The sequence below is a fragment of the Balaenoptera borealis genome (assembly GCF_965194805.1).
Source record: "Balaenoptera borealis genome assembly, chromosome: 2".
NCBI classification, from domain to species: Eukaryota; Metazoa; Chordata; class Mammalia; order Artiodactyla; family Balaenopteridae; genus Balaenoptera; species Balaenoptera borealis.
The window spans coordinates 116,813,074-116,830,241 of NC_138867.1; the positions used below are offsets into that span (position 1 = coordinate 116,813,074).

A 17,168-nucleotide genomic window follows, 5' to 3' on the forward strand; every position below is an offset into this window, starting at 1 on the left:
GATAATGGCTGAAAACTTCCCTAAAATGGGAAAGGAAACAGCCACTCAAGTCCAGGAAGTGCAGAGAGTCCCAGGCAGGATAAACCCAAGGAGGAACATGCCGAGACACATAGTAATCAAACTGACAAAAAATTAAAGACAAAGAAAAAATATTAAAAGCAACAAAGGAAAAATGACAAATAATATACAAGGGAACTCCCATAAGGTTATCAGCTGACTTCTCAGCAGAAACTCTGCAGGCCATAAGGAAGTGGCATGATATATTTAAAGTGATGAAAGGGAAGAACCTAGAACCAAGAATACTCTACCCAGCAAGGCTCTCATTCAGATTTGCCGGAGAAATCAAAAGCTTTACAGACAAGCAAAAGCTAAGAGAATTCAGCACCACCAGACCAGCTTTGCAACAAATGCTAAAGGAACTCCTCTATGTGGCGAAGAGACCAGCAACTTAAAACAATCTTGTACACATATAGACTGCTATATCAAAACCTCATGGGAACAGCAAACCCAAAAACTACAATAGATACACACACAAAAAAGAAAAAGCAAGCCAACCTCAACACTAAAGATGGTCATCAAACCACAAGAGAAGACAACAAAAGAGGAAGAGAAGAAAAAGACCTATCAAAACAAACCCCAAACAATTAAGAAAATGGCAATAGGAACATTCACATCAATAATTACCTTAAATGTAAATGGATTAAATGCTCCAACCAAAAGACACAGACTGGCTGAATGGATACAAAAACAAGACCTGTATATATGCTGCCTACAAGAGACCCAGTTCAGACCTAGGGACACATACAGACTGGAAGTGAGGGGATGGAAGAAGGTATTCCATGCAAATGGAAATCAAAAGAAAGCTGGAGTAGCAATACTCATATCAGACAAAATAGACTTTAAAATAAAGACTGTTACACAAAGAAGGAAACTACATAATGATCAAGGGATCAATCCAAGAAGAAGATATAACAATTGTAAATATCTATGTACCCAATGTAGGAGCACCTCAATATATAAGACAAATACTAACAGCCATAAAGGGAGAAATCAACAGTAACACAATAATAGTGGGGACTTTAACACCTCACTTTCATGAATGGACAGATCATCCAGATAGAAAATCAATAAGGAAACACAGGCCTGAAATGACACATTAAAGCAGATGGACTTAATTGATATTTATAGAGTATGTCATCCAAAAGCAGAAGAATACACATTCTTCTCAAATGCACATGGAATATTCTCCAGGACTGACCACATGCTGGGCCACAAAGTGAACTTCTGTAAATTTAAGAAAATTGAAATCATATTAATAATCTTTTCCAACCACAACACTATAAGATTAGAAATAAACTACAAGAAAAAAATGGTAAAAAACACAAACACATGGAGGCTAAACAATATGCTACCAAACAACCAATGGATCACTTAAGAAATCAAAGAGGGAATCAAAAAATACCTAGATACAGGGACTTCCCTGGTGGCGCAGTGGATAAGACTCCACGCTCCCCATGCAGAGGGCCTGGGTTTGATCCCTGGTCAGGGAACTAGATCCCACATGCATGCTGCAACTAAGAATTCACATGCCACAAATAAGGAGCCCACATGCTGCAACTAAGAAGCGAGCGAGCCACAACTAAGGAGCCAGCAAGCCGTAACTAAGGAGCCAGCCTGCCGCAACTAAGACCTGGCGCAAATAAATAAATAAATATTTAAAAAAAAAAAAACCTAGAGACAAATGAAAATGAAAGCCCAACAATCCAAAACCTATGGGATGCAGCAAAAGCAGTTCTAACAGGAAATTTTATAGCGATACAGTCTTACTTCAGGAAACAAGAAAAATCTCAAACAACCTAACCTTACACCTAAAGCAACTAGAGAAAGAAGAACAAACAAAACCTAAAGTTAGTAGAAGGAAAGAACTCATAAAAATCAGAGCAGAAATAAATGAAATAGAGACAAAGAAAACAAGGGCAAAGATCAATGAAACTAAAAGCTGGTTCTTTGAAAAGATAAACAAAATTGATAAACTTTTAGCCAGACTCATCAAGAAAAAAAGGGAGAAGACTCAAATCAATAAAATTAGAAATGAAAAAGGAGAAGTGACAACTGACACCACAGAAATACAAAGGATCATAAGAGACTACTACAAACAACTATATGCCAATAAAATGGGCAATCTGGAAGAAATGGACAAATTCTTAGAAAGGTACAATCTCCCAAGACTGAACCAGGAAGAAATAGAAAATATGAACAGACCAATCACAAGCACTGAAACTGAAACTGTGATTAAAAATCTTCAAACAAACAAAAGTCCAGGACATGATGGCTTCACAGGCGAATTCTATCAAACATTTACATAAGAGCTAACACCTATCCTTCTGAAACTGTTCCAAAAAATGGCAGAGGAAGGAAAACTTTCAAACTCATTCTATGAGGCCACCATCACCCTAATACCCAAACCAGACAAAGATACCACAAAAAAAAGAAAATTATAGGTAAATATCACTGATGAACATAGACACAAAAATCCTCAACAAAATACTGGCAATCTGAATCCAACAATACATTAAAAGGATCATACACCATGGTCAAGTGGGATTTATCCCAGGAATACAAGGATTTTTCAATATCCGCAAATCAATCAGTGTGATACACCACATCAACAAACTGAAGAATAAAAACCATATGATCATCTCAATAGATGCAGAAAAAGCTTATGACAAAATTCAGCACCCATTTATGATAAAAACTCTCCAGAAAGTGGGCATAGAGGGAACATACCTCAACATAATAAAGGCCATATATGACAGACCTACAGTTAACATCATACTCAACAGTGACAAGCTGAAAGCATTTTCTTTAGAACCAGGAGCAAGACAAGGATGTCCACCCTCACCACTTTTATTCAACGTAGTTTTGGAAGTCCTAGCTATGACAATCAGAGAAGAAAAAGAAATAAAAGAAATACAAATTGGAAAAGAAGAAGTTAAACTGTCACTGTTTGCAGATGACATGATGCTATACATAGAAAATCCTAAAGATGCTACCAGAAAACTACTAGAGCTCACCAATGAATCTGATAAAGTTGCAGGTTACAAAATTAATTCAAAGAAATCTCTTTCATTCCTATACACTAACAATGAAAGGGCAGAAAGAGAAATTAAGGAAACAATCCCATTCACCACTGCAACAAAAAGAATAAAATACCTAGGAATAAATTTACCTAAGGAGACAAAAGACCTGTACTCTGAAAACTATAAGACACTGATGAAAGAAATCAAAGATGACACAAACAGATGGAGAGATATACCATCTTCTTGGATGGGAAGAATCAGTATTGTGAAAATGACTATAATACCCAAAGCAATCTACAGATTCAATGCAATCCCTATCAAATTACCAATGGCATTTTTCACAGAACTAGAATAAAAAATCTTCAAATTTGTATGGAGACACGAAATAGCCAAAAGCAATCTTGAGAAAGAAAAACGGAGCTAGAGGAATCAGGTGCCCTGACTTCAGACTATACTGCAAAGCTATATTCATCAAAACAGTATGGTACTGGCATGAAAACAGAAATATAGATCAGTGGAATAGGATAGAAAGTCCACAAATACACCCATGAACCTACGGTCAATTAATCTACAACAAAAGAGGCCAGACTATACAATGGTGGAAAGACAGTCTTCAACAAATGGTGCTAGGAAAACTGGACAGCTACGTGTAAAAAAATGAAATTAGAACGTTCTTTAACACCATACACAAAAATAATTAGGATTAAAGACCTAAATGTAAGACCAAACACTATAAAACTCTTAGAGGAAAACACAGGCAGAACACTCTCTGACATGAATTGCAGCAATATTTTTTTCAATCCGTCTCCCAAAGTAATGGAAATAAAGAGAAAAATAAACAAATGGGACCTAATTAAACTCAGAAGCTTTTGCACAGTACAGGAAACCATAAACAAAATGAAAAGACAAGCCACAGATTGGGAGAAAATATTTGCAAATGATGTGACCGACAAGAGATTAGTCTCCAAAATTTACAAACAGCTCATGCAGCTTAACATCAAAACAAACAACCCAATCAAAAAATAAGCAGAAAGGGCTTCCCTGGTGGCGCAGTGGTTGAGAATCTGCCTGCCAATGCAGGGGACACGGGTTCGAGCCCTGGTCTGGGGAGATCCCACATGCCACGGAGCAACTGGGCCCGTGAGCCACAATTACTGAGCCTGCGTGTCTGGAGCCTGTGACCTGCAACAAGAGAGGCCGCGACAGTGAAAGGCCTGCGCACCGCGATGAAGAGTGGCCCCCGCTTGCCGCAACTAGAGAAAGCCCTCGTACAGAAACGAAGACCCAACACAGCCAAAAATAAATAAATAAATAAATAAATTTATAAAAAAAAATAAGCAGAAGACCTAAATAGACATTTCTCCAAAGAAAACATACAGATGGCCAGCAGGCACATGAAAAGATGTTCAACATTGCTAGTTATCAGAGAAATGCAAATCAAAACTACAATGAGATACCACCTCACAATAGTCAAAATGGCCATCATCAAAAAAATCCACAAACAATAAAATGCTGGAGAGGGTGTGGAGAGATGGGAACCCTCCTACACTGTTGGTGGGAGTGTAAATTGGTACAGCCACTATGGAGAACAGTATGAAGGTTCCTTAAAAAATTAAAAATAGAGCTACCATATGATCCTGCAATCCCACTCCTGGGCATATATCCAGAGAAAAACATGGTCCGAAAGGATACATGCACCCCAATGTTCATTGCAGCACTGTTTACAATAGCCAAGACATGGAAGCAACCTAAATGTCCATCGACAGAGGAATGGATTAAGAAGATGTGGTACATACATACAATGGAATATTACTCTGCCATTAAAAAGAATGAAATAATGCCATTTGCAGCAACATCAATGGACCTAGAGATTGTCATACTGAGTGAAGTTAAGTCAGAGAAAGAGAAATATCCCATGATATCACTTATAAGCAGAATCTAAAAAGAAATGATACAAATGAACTTAGTTACAAAACAGAAACAGACTCACAGACTTAGAGAACAAACTTATGGTTACTGGGGGGAAGAGTGGGGAGAAGGGATAGTTAGGGAGTTTGGGACTGACATGTACACACTACTATATTTAAAATGGATAACCAACAAAGAATATGGTACAGCACAGGCAACTCTGCTCAATATTATGTAACAACTTAAATGGGAAAAGAATTTGAAAAAGAATAGATACATCTATATGTATAACTGAATCACTCAGCTGTACACCTGAAACTATCACAACATTGTTAATCAACTATACTCCAATATAAAATAGGTTAAAAAAGAAAAAAATTTTTAATAAAATAAAATAAAAAGATGGACTGACAGGACAAAAGTGGGTCAAAATTTCATTAGGGAAGGCTGGGATGGCTGCACAGATGAATAGATGGAGTCTGGAGCCCAGGTGGATGCTTAGGAAACAGGTGCAGGCCTTCCTTGGGTAACCAAGGGCACTTTGGGGGTCTTCAGTGGAGGAGGGGAAGGAATCCCTTCAAGAGTGGATAGGAGATTCAACAATAGAAAGAAGAGGAAGACAAAAGACAAGTATCTTTTCCCAGGATGACCCTAAGAGGAAGACAACACATTATGTTATACAGAAGATCACCATATAGTCTAAAAGGCTTAGTCTAAATTATAGCTTTCTGCCTGCTCATCATGAAACCATCACTTTATCTGCAGAGAAGCAGTCTTGTCTTTCATTACAACAGAATCAGAGGTCTCCAGTCCTCTTAAGGTGCTTGGCAATTTTTCAGCCATCATTTTTTCAAATATTTTTCTGGTGTCCCTGCCCTTCTCTAATTCCAATTATATGTATGTTAGACCACTTGATATTGTCCCACAGTTCACTAATACTCTTTTTTTTTTTTTTCCAGGCTTTTTTCTCTGTGCTTTATTTTGGATAGTTTCTATTGTTATGTCTTCAAGTATCTAACCTTTTCTTCTACTGTGTCGAATCTGCTGTTAATCCCATGCATGTACTTTTCATCTCTAGACTTGGGTCTTTTTTTATATCTTCCATTTCCTCTCCTTGTTATACTCATATTTTCCTCTACTTCTTGAACAAGTGAAGCATATTCATACTAGCTCTTTTAATATCTTGTCTACTAATTCTATGATCTCTCATTTCAGGATTCTGTTTCTATAAATTAAATTTTATATTTTGATTGTATGATCATGTTTCTTTTGCATGTCCAGTAATTTTTCACTGGATGCCAGACATTATGTCATTTCCCTTCCTTTACAGATCACAGTCCTGTGATGCCTGTTGTCCAATGTCTGAAAACTATTCTCTTCCGTATCCGGTTGGGTTTTTTAGTTGTTCAGAGTGAGAGGGTAAGTTCTCTTCTGGATACTCATCATTGCTGGAAATGGAAGGCCTTGCAAGCTCCAATAAATTAATGTATCTAGGCATTAAGCATCAATGATTCCTAACACAAAAAGAGAGATAACTAGACATTATGTGCTTCCTAATGATACAATGTCGTCTATAGTTTTGCAAAAAGGTATGTAACAAAACTGAATGTGATCAAGCCTCTAGATCCAACTACCAATTTATAGGAAATATAGAAGACAAAGGAACATCTTAAACTACACAAACTACAGGGATACAATCAACAAAATAAAAATTGCAGGAAGCTCTATAGGACAGTTTTTTCAACAATTTAAATTACAAGAAAATTAAAAAGGTGAGGGAAAGCTGTAGATTAAAAGAGACTTAAAAGATACATCAATCTACTGTAATGTGCAGACCTTATTTGGATCCTGATTCAAGCAAACAAACTGTAAGAAAAAATTATAACACTTCTGAGACAATTGGAAATGTGAACTCAGACTAGATAACTGATGGTGTTAAGGAATTATTATTAATTTTGGTTCACCTAAATTATTAAATATAGATTATGGTATTATGATTATGCTTTTTAAATGACTCATCTTTTAAAGAAACATTCTGGTATATTTACAGATGAAATAATATAATGTTTAGTATTTGCTTCAAATTAATATGGTAGAGGGCAGATGAGTGGAAGTACAGATGAAATAACATTGATCATGAATAGGTAACTGAAGAAGCTGAGTAATATATATGTTTAAAATTTTCTATTACAAAAGAATTACAATTGTTTTAAGGATCAGAAAATTGAGACATGAGTTCTAAATCTGGCTCTGATGTCATTCTGCTCTGCACCTATGGACCAACCACTTCTCTCTAGGCTTTAGCTTTCTCTATAAAATATGAAATATGAAGCCCATTCCAATATACTTTCCATTATATCCACTTATGAGCTATGTGACATAGGAAAGTTACTTAATCTTTTTAAGTCTCAGTTTCCTTATCTGTAAAGAGTGATGAAAACAGTAGCTGGTTTTCATGACAACTGTGTGAGTTAAATTGGGTACTGTATGTTAAAGCCCTCATCATAGTGCTTGGCACAAAGTAAGCACTCAATAAATATTATCTATCATTATTATTACCATCTCTTGCTACATTAAGAAATACTACAGATGAAAGGACTCTATAGTTTATTACTCCCTTATCCCTTCCTTCTCCATATCGCCTTTCTTTAGGACAAAGGTAGGAAAATGTGAAACTTCCCCTCTAAAATCTTTGCAACAATGTGCCCACCAGCACAAGCCAGGAGAGAAAGAGCTTGGCTCTCCTCAGAGTCACTGCTCTGGGTCTGGAAAAACAGAGGCATCACTTTCATCATTTTCAGAATATAGTATGCAGCTGTTCTTCTGGTATGCCACACATCCTGAGGTTGCTCCCAAGGGCTAAAAACAGAGCTCTGGCGATTAGCCCAGGGCAGCCAAGATCATTCTTTTTCAAGGTGGCCCCATTTCAAATATAATGAGCACTTTGTATGTACCCCCTTTTTAACCAAGAGTTGGTCTTCCCCACCAGACTGTGAGCTCCTTGAGGGCAGGACTGTGTCTAGTTTATCTTTATAGCTTATGCTCCTAACATAACACCTGGGACAGAGCAAGTACTCAACAAATATTTGCTGAATGAAGGAATTAACTGTTTATTCTTTTGTTTTATTTAGTGTGGGACAGGAATGGGAAAGAAACATTGATAGGCACACAAAGAACCAATTGTTGGAATAATCTTTCTAACAGTATTTGTCAGGGTGTACAAACTTGTTCACAACTTCTAATTCATTTCTTCTCCCTACTTCCCACTACTTCCCACTATGCATCTTTTATAACTTCCCTCCACTCCCATAAACTACCAAATACACCCTGAATATTCTTCATCCTGAGCCCATTTTCATACTATTCCCTCCATCTGTTAATATTTCTCTCTCTCCATCTCTCTCTCTCACTCTCATCTTAATATATGCATCCTTCAAGACCTGGCTCCAGTATCTCCCCTTCCAAGAAGCCTTTCTAAACCACTACAACTTAAAGGGATATCTTCTTGATTTCCTATAACACTTTAGATTTAGCTTCAGGCACTCATAATATTACATCATACGCTGTGGTTAGTTGTAAAGGTTTCAAAACTTTTACAAGATTGAGGGAAAGAGTCATCTTTGAATTTCTTAGGCATCCAGCGTAGTGCTTTGTACACACCAGGCATCTGATGAGCGTTTAGTGCATTTACTGGCTAAACTTTGCAGAGGAAGTAATATAATCATTCGACCCAATTTAAAGTATAAAACAAGTGAGCCTTTAAAAGGGTGTTTTGTCTATAAGATCTTTTTCCTTAAAAAGTTAACACATTGTTTTGGAAGTTTTGGTACCCTATTATTACCTGTTCTATTAGGCAATATCCGCTACTTTTAGAAACCAAAGGGAAAAGTGTCATAAAGCATATATATTTTTTTTAATCAAGTGAATTTAAAAGAAAAATTCATATCATTAAAAAATAATAATTTCACATTTTCTTCAAATCCCAGGATGACAGCCTGGAGTATCAAACACCCAAGATTGAGAATCATTAGACAACTGTATAAGCTTGGCTAGGCCCTTGGTTTTCCCAACTATCATCCCCAAACTACTTCTCAGCAAAGTTACAGGGCACAAAGGAAAGAAAAGCATTGAGAAACTGTAAAATACTAAATAACCGTAGGCTATTATGCTTCTCAAAGGTAAGGGTTAGGATAGAAACAAATCTCATTTCTTAAGATTAAGGGTGAGCTGAGGCTTCCTTGCTACTTGGATAGCTGCTTTATTATCTCTTCTAGATGATACACTCTACCACTGCCATCATATATTTACCACCTTGTTGCCTTTCCTTTTTTTTTTTCATTCCTAGATTAAAGATTAATATATATAAACCAATTACATTCCCCACCACCCCTATCCTCAGCAAACAACTTCATTGTGGTGCTGTTTCTTAAACTTATATTTTATTGCAGGAGCATACTTAGATTATCTAGTCTAACTTTTCCATTTTCCACATGAGGAATCCAAAATCTAGAAAGAGTATATGACTTGTTCAAGTTAGTGTCAAAATCCATAATAGAAACTCATTTTCTTAATTCCCAGTTCTCAACATTACACCCAACAAATGTCTGGGCACACAGATGGCCATTAATAAATATTTTCTTGAACTGAAATGAATTATTGCTTTCTCTTTGTTTGACAAAACTACCTGGCCACCCTGTAGAATGTGGAAGGAAGAGGTGAAAGTGGTGTTCTGAATACTATGGCTTAAAAGGCAACTTGGTATAGACTGGAGTAGGCTGCCCAAGTTCTGATTTAGGCTCCACCACTGCCCATCTGTATGATCTCGGGAAAATTGCTTTACATTTCTTAGCCTCAGCTTCCTCATTTGCAAAATGAAGGTAATCACAGAAACTACCTCAAAGGGTTGTTTATTCATTCAATGACATTTGTTGAACACCTGCTCTGTAACAGATACTCTGTTAGATGGTGGAGATACAATGCACAAGAAAAAAAAGAATCTACCCTTAGGAGCTAATATTCTACTAGGATTACAGGATATAATGTACATAAAAATGCCTAGTAGAGAGCCTGTTACCTAATAAATATTCAACAAATGTTAGTTGTTATTATCGTTATTATTAAAAACTGTACTATGTATCCATGTTTAAAAAGCAAATCAGCAAATAAATCTTACAAAGAGACAGCTCCAAGCAAGACTTTAATGCATGAAACAGCTCACACAGTAGTGTTTCACAAGGACAGATATTATCACCATGGAAACATTTCTCTGAGTTCCTTAAGAGTACTTGCTTGACACTGTGGAAGGTTCAGGCATGGTCTGTGAAAACACCTTATAAAGAGCATCACTTAGGGAGTGGAGAAAATCCTAATTTTGTCCAAAAAAGATAACTTTTTCTATAGAATCATTTAATAAACTTAATGTATAAAATCTTAAATTAAGAAACATAAATTAAGGGATAATTACTTGTATTATAGTGGGAGTTATCAAAGATATCTTCTTAATAGCCAGCTTCCCTAGCATATTCAAAACATGATGTTACTGTTCAAAATTCTACATGATTAACAAGAACATGAAAAGATAGGCAACATCTTTGGTCATTAGGGAAATGCAAATCAAAACCACAATGAGATACCACTTCACACCCAGTAGGGTGGCAATACTTTTAAAAATGGAAAATAACAAGGGTCGTTGAGGATGCAGAGAAATTGGAACCCTCATACATTGCTGACGGGAATATATAATAAAAGAGTTGTCTCTGTGGAAAACAATTTGGTGGTTCCTCTCAAAAAGCTAAACAGAGAATTTACCATATGATGTTGCAATTTTGCTCCATGATACATACCCAAAAGAATAAAAAACAGGTACTTAAACAAGTAGATGTTCATGCATGTTCACAGTAACACTATTCACAATAGCCAAAAGGTAGAAACAGCCCAGATGTCCATCAACAAACATATGGACAAACTGTGGTACATACATACAATGGAATATTATTCAGCCATAAAAAAGGAATGGATTACAGATATATGCTACAATATGGATAGATATTATGCTAAGTGAAAGAAGTCAGATACAAAAGGTCACATATTGTATGATTACATTTATATGAAACATCCAGAACAGATAAATCCATAGACACAGAATGCAGATGTGTGGATGCCAGGGGTAATGGGGAGGGAAGAGTAGGGAGAAACTGTTTAATAGATAAGGCGTTCTACTTGGAGTGATGGAAACGTTTTGAAACTAGATAGAGGTGTGGTTGTACAATACTGTGAATGTACTAAATGCCACTGAATTGTTCATTTTTAATATTTATTTATTTATTTGGTTGGTTGGTTGGTTGCACCAGGTCTTAGTTGCGGCAGGCCGGCTCCTTAGTTGCAGCTCACTGGCTCCTTAGTTGTGGCACACAAGCTCCTTATTTCTGGCATGCGAACTCTTAGTTGCAGTATGCATGTGGGATCTAGTTCTCCAACCAGGGACCGAACCCAGGCCCCCTGCATTGGGAGCATGGAGTCTTAACCACTGTGCCACCAGGGAAGTCCCCTGAATTGTTCATTTTAAAATGGTTAGTTTAATAACAAACATTCTAAAAAAGAAAAAAAAGTTAGTTTTATGTTACATGAAATTCATCTCAGTGAGTTTTTAAGATGTTATCCACGTGGCCTATGAACACAAAAATGTGACCAAAAAAAATATTACAAGTGATGGCTTAGCCATCTTAGAAACCCACGTAAACAGGGCCTATATCTATTCACAGTGAAGGAAGAACAGAGAGCTCTTACTAAAATCCTAGTTCCTTCCTGTTAAAGGATAATTATTTAAGGTAAATTATGACTGTCATATAAATATAAAACAAACACATGTCAATGTTTTATTTAACTAATTAATTAAAGACAGAATCAGAAGATGTTAAAAACTGGTTCTAGAGGTAGCCAGAAATGCTGAAATTAGTTTGTTAACAGATGCAAAACTAGCCTCTTGGAAGAGGTGGTCAACTGCACTTCCACAAAACAAAATTGCTTTGCTTTTTTATAAGCAAGAATAATTTGCATTACCCTCGGTTTTCTACAACTTTATAGAGTTTAAAACAGTTCAAAGACACTGAAAGGTACAGATCACTACAGAATCAGATAACTTGGAAGAACATACTAGTCAATGCCTAGCATTCTAAAGGATTCTCAGTAATTTTTTTTTCAAATTTCACTATTTTTCCTGACATTCTTCTGGCATTCAAGGTAATTCACTACTTTGGCAAATGGCGTCTCTTCTTTGACTTGAGGTACTTGTCTGTTTTAAGAAGGTTTTTTAAGGAGTAGTTGGCTTGGATGACCTGAAGCTTGCCTTGATCTTTGACAGCCTGGTAAGAACCAACTTCCAGGGGCCAGATGCTTAGTCACAGATCCCTACAGCTAACAGAGCCATCAGCACTCATCATTACATCACATAAATTACTTCCCTTCTGATGGGACATGCCATCCCTTGATGAGGGAGACCATATTTCTAATGAATCATTCCAAAACAATTTGCCTTTTTGCACTGCTACTGGAAATAAGATTATACTGAATTCCCCCAGCTTCTGTCATGACCAAGAAGCATCATTTAATTTTTAAACAACTGACTGAAACTAGAGAGAGAAGTAGTCTGGAGCTATGAAAAAAAACAAAAGAAAGTAGTTGGCCTACATGAGATGCTCAAAAAATACTGGCTGAGTGGAATGGCTTTGGAAATTTTTAAACCATGTATGTGGAGTTGTGATCAATTGCACTTAGTTTACTGTACTGTAGTAATGCTGTATTACTTACTTAGGGATTACTTACTCAGTGACACTAAGGACTGCACTTAGGATACACTTAGTGTAAGTGCAGCATGACATCTGTTTCTTCCTTTTGTTAGCTCTTTCATAGCACTCTCCAGCTGCTCAGTACTGGGCACACAGTAGGTCCTCAATCAAAGCTTGCTGCTAAGTCATAATTTACGACAGAGTGGAAGTCTATATTTATCACATAAATTTTCAGCTTACTCATGATAACAAGAAGTTTCTCTATTTATTGGACCTACATTCTTTATATTTTAGGTGTATTGATCAATCCAGCACAATCAAAAGCACATCTACCAACAGCATGTAAAACAGAAGTCTTAAGCTTCAAAGAAAAAATGTGCTGTTCCACATACCTCTCCACAAAGATCTACAACCCTGCATAGATCCTCCACCAAAGTCAATGTTGATATTAATATGACATTTCTGAAATCAGTAAAATTATAATCCTGACCCAAGCAACTGTGAGCTATCTCCTGTCTTCTGGATTGAGAGGAAGGGCAGCTTGAATTTCCTTGAAATGCCGATACCAAAATTCTTTACATTCCAGATAAAAATGCTTTGCTCACCATGAGACTTTGTCTTCTGCCCTGCCTTTTATCTCCTAGTTTCCATTTAGATTTGATGTATAACTATTAGTGGTTAACTCATGGTCACATATTTTTTGGTCTTCTGTTGCAAGGATGTGCACTCCCCAAGTGTCATTAATACAAAGTTGGGGCTGCACCAAATACAGTGGAATAGATAGACCCTTCCCCAGTCCTTCCAGTTGATACCCTAGCCTCTTTGCCGACAGCTGTCGTTCCAGTTTATGCCCCTCCTTGCCAGACAGCAGGGATCTACCTCAAACAAACCCAGCCCCGAGGGGCTCTTCCTGTGAGGACAACAGGAGAAGAAAAGCACACAGACAACGTGGAGGCTGTGAGTACCTTTGAAACCAAGGCTGCTGTCTGGGTTTTCTCATATCATAGTGATCCTACAGATGAGGAAAATCAAACATTTCTAATTCCTTGGGCTTAGGACAGAGAATACAATCCAGATGCTTTTAATTTATAGGAAGTCAGTACAGTGACTTCCCACCTCTACTCACAGGACCAAATATATTCACTCACTCACTCACACAGTCATCAATATACACTTACCTAATGTCTATTATTAAAGCACTAAGAAAAATGCAAGAGGGGGTTCGAAGATATATTGGAATTCAGCATTTCCTGGCTCCAAACATCTGGAGCTGCTAAAGTCCCTGCACTTCCCAGCACTCCTCTTGGTCAGATGTACCTTCTGAGTGCCAAGGTGCAGGCATAGCATACTAGAGAAAGAGCAGCCCTTTCATTGTTTCAATGTTACCTGGTCCTTGACTCTACATCAGGGAAGCCAGGCAGAATCTGAAGAAAGGCCTGCAAAAATGCTGCTGGTGACTTTAAGACTGGAAATGACAACTTGCTGGGAAAGATGAAGAGAGGCTGTACTGATATAGCCAGAAGGAAGGAAAGGAAGAAGGTTGTGTGGAGGAAACAAACAAAAAAGAAAGAGTAATGAAAGGAGAACAGTGAATAGTTGGTCTCTACCAGGGATGCCACCTTTTATAGCTCAGCTCAAAAGGTCCAGAGCCAACACCTACCTGCAAAGGCTCCCTGGAGGCAGCTTAACTAAAATGTCTATAATGTACATTATGCTAAATGCAGGGAAATGGGTAGACACACAATGACCATTACTGAATACCTATTTCATCTCTCCTTCCAGCCCACAGATTTAGTCAAAAACCTAAGGAAACCCAAGGAATTTGTTTTTGTGTACTGGGTCTGTGGTTGATTTTTTTCTCTCACTTCTCTGTCATATTTTTCAAGTTTTCTAAAATGAAAATGCATTTTTATAGAAACATTTAAATAAATTATTTTATAAAAATAGAACAAACTTCCAGACTTGGAGAGAGGGCCCTGGGTCAGATTGCACATTGCTTAGTGGACCAAGAAATTCCAGAGCTCCCAGGGCTCTTAACAGCAATTGTTGTCAACATCTGAATCTGTTGGCTTTTCTAAGTCCAGCAGTTAATAAGAGGATAATAACATCTGCCTTCCTTAAAGACTTGTTCTGAAGGTCACAAGATAAATGTGTGAAAGCGTTTTGTGAGTTATCAAGTACTGAATCAGTGTGACACAGTATTATTCCAGTGAAAGGCAACTTTCTATAAAATGAAAAGAGGGTAGGGATTAATATAACGAAGGTAGTGATTTATATGAATTTCCCCTCCATCTGAATTCAAACGAAATCCACAGAGTAATTCTGACTGGCAAAGGCTCTCTGCTCAGGACATCCAAAGCAACAACAGAAACAGAAATTCAGCAATAAGAATATTTCTTTACTCCATGTCAGGTGACTTGGATGATTGTGAAGTCTTCAAGTCCTAGAAATGAATACCTGAGAGGTCTTACCACTTTTCTACCTCTGGTGGACTCTGACCACTTGGGGGAAACACTGAAACCCAGCTGACATGGAAGAGACCTAGCAAAGTTATATTTGAAACTAGAAGAGATCCAGTGATTTCCCCTGAGATTGGCCCTTAGTTTGTTTCCAGTTCTCACCTGCATGTATTTAGCTCTCTCCCACAGGAGCTGGAGGCACTAATTAATTGAGTCTGACAAGAAGCAACATTAAGTACAGGGCTACAGACTTCTACTAACACTAGTCCACAGCCAAATATGTTTCTCATCCTGGCTCCTATTTGCAGTGTGCATTAGAATAGATGATGTCAACACCAGCCGAGAAGACAAGTTATCTCAATACTCAACCCCTGGCAGAAGAATTTGTGCCCTGATTTATTTTTAGTGCTTTTCTACCTTAGTAATCCAGTCAGCTGAAGAAAAGCTAGCAACCAGACTGTTCTCTGAGCTCACCACCCTTATTTATCCTTTAGCAATTAGCAAGACATTTAGTCACCTGGGGGAGAATCTACTAGGAGTTTGGGGTCCCATCATTTGCAAATTTTTAGAGGCCACAGAGGATTATTATCCTAACCCAAGTGGAAATGTGGGCTTCACTATTTCATTGGTAGCAACTTTTTACTCAAAAGAGAAAGACAAAGAAAGAGAGGTTCCTAACAAAAACGGGTATGTATAGCCTATTGTTTTCATCAGCATGGTGGAAGATGGGGTGAAAAGCAAGAATTGTGCTTTACCTTTTATGAAATGTTAGAACTTAAACTAGAGCACACATTATTCTCCTTATCTTAAGCTTCAAATTGGACTGTTGCTAGGAGTTCACAACGAATAATAAGTGCCTGTTCACCAAGATGCAGAAAGGGAAGCATCAAAAGATTAATCAATACTTTCCACATTTTTGCATTTGGATTTAACCCCAAATATTTAACTTTATTTCAATCTCATACAGCTTGTGAGGACAGATTTATCCAACACCAGCTGTCCTCATATTTAAAAGCTGCTCCACAAAGATAAAATTAGAATCAAGGGAGGATCATATTCCTCAGCAAGAATTCTGCTCTATGCCCCACTGATGCCCTGAGCGACAAATGACAAACCAAATACCAGCATTATTGTTGTTTTTCTTGGACATTTCCTAAGAAGCTACAGGGTGGTAGAAACAGTATACACTGCACAAAAAAGGCATGAGCCCTAAACTCACAGAATTGTACCCATGGGTATATATAAATTTATTCCCAAGGTTATTTCTCACCAAAGTGGGAGGAAGGCATGTACTGTTTTGACAGAGCAGGGAGTGAAGTCAACTATCACACATACCCCCGCCCCTTTTTTTTTCTGGAGCTTTCCACACCAGGAATTTTCCAAACTTGTATGAGGCTCAAATTAGACTGAAGTCTGGGTAAGATACTACTGTTCATTAAATCAAATAGAAAGACCAAATGTCATCACCTTGATATTAAATATTTGGTGTGACAATATATTGTGTAAAAAAAAAAAAAAAAGAAAGAAAAAGAATCTCAAGATTCTAAAAGACTTAAATATTTTCTTTGAATGAAGTCTAACTGTAAAAGTATAGCTGTAAAAATACATCGTTAATGTTCTATGTGCAGTTTGGAAGATCATATTTCTCAACAGGCATTTTACAAGAGCAGAAAGCAAAAGTGACCAATAAACACACAAAAGATGTACAACCTCATTCCAGATTAAAGAAATGCAAGTCTACAAAACAATGAGATGCCCAATTATGAGGATTACAAGGAAGTGATTCTCAAATAATTATTGAGAATGTACCATTTTAGAAAAGGGCAATGTGGCCATAACTATTAAACTTCAAAATGCATATGCTTTTTTCCGCTGTAATTCCACTGCTATAGATATACTTAAAAAAGCATGCAAAGGTGTTATTTATAAAGATGCTC

General features: G+C 37.2%; 1 protein-coding gene across 2 annotated transcripts in view; it reads left to right on the forward strand.

The window, feature by feature from the left end:
* The first annotated feature begins 129 nt into the window (after positions 1 to 129).
* The window catches only part of LOC309623142 (palladin-like), a 43,003-nt gene continuing 25,964 nt past the window's right edge, over positions 130 to 17,168 (forward strand). For both annotated transcript variants that reach the window (XM_082379692.1, XM_082379693.1), the window contains exon 1: positions 130 to 15,918. The gene's annotated coding sequence lies outside the window, so the exon portion shown is untranslated. The remainder of the gene's footprint in view (positions 15,919 to 17,168) is intronic.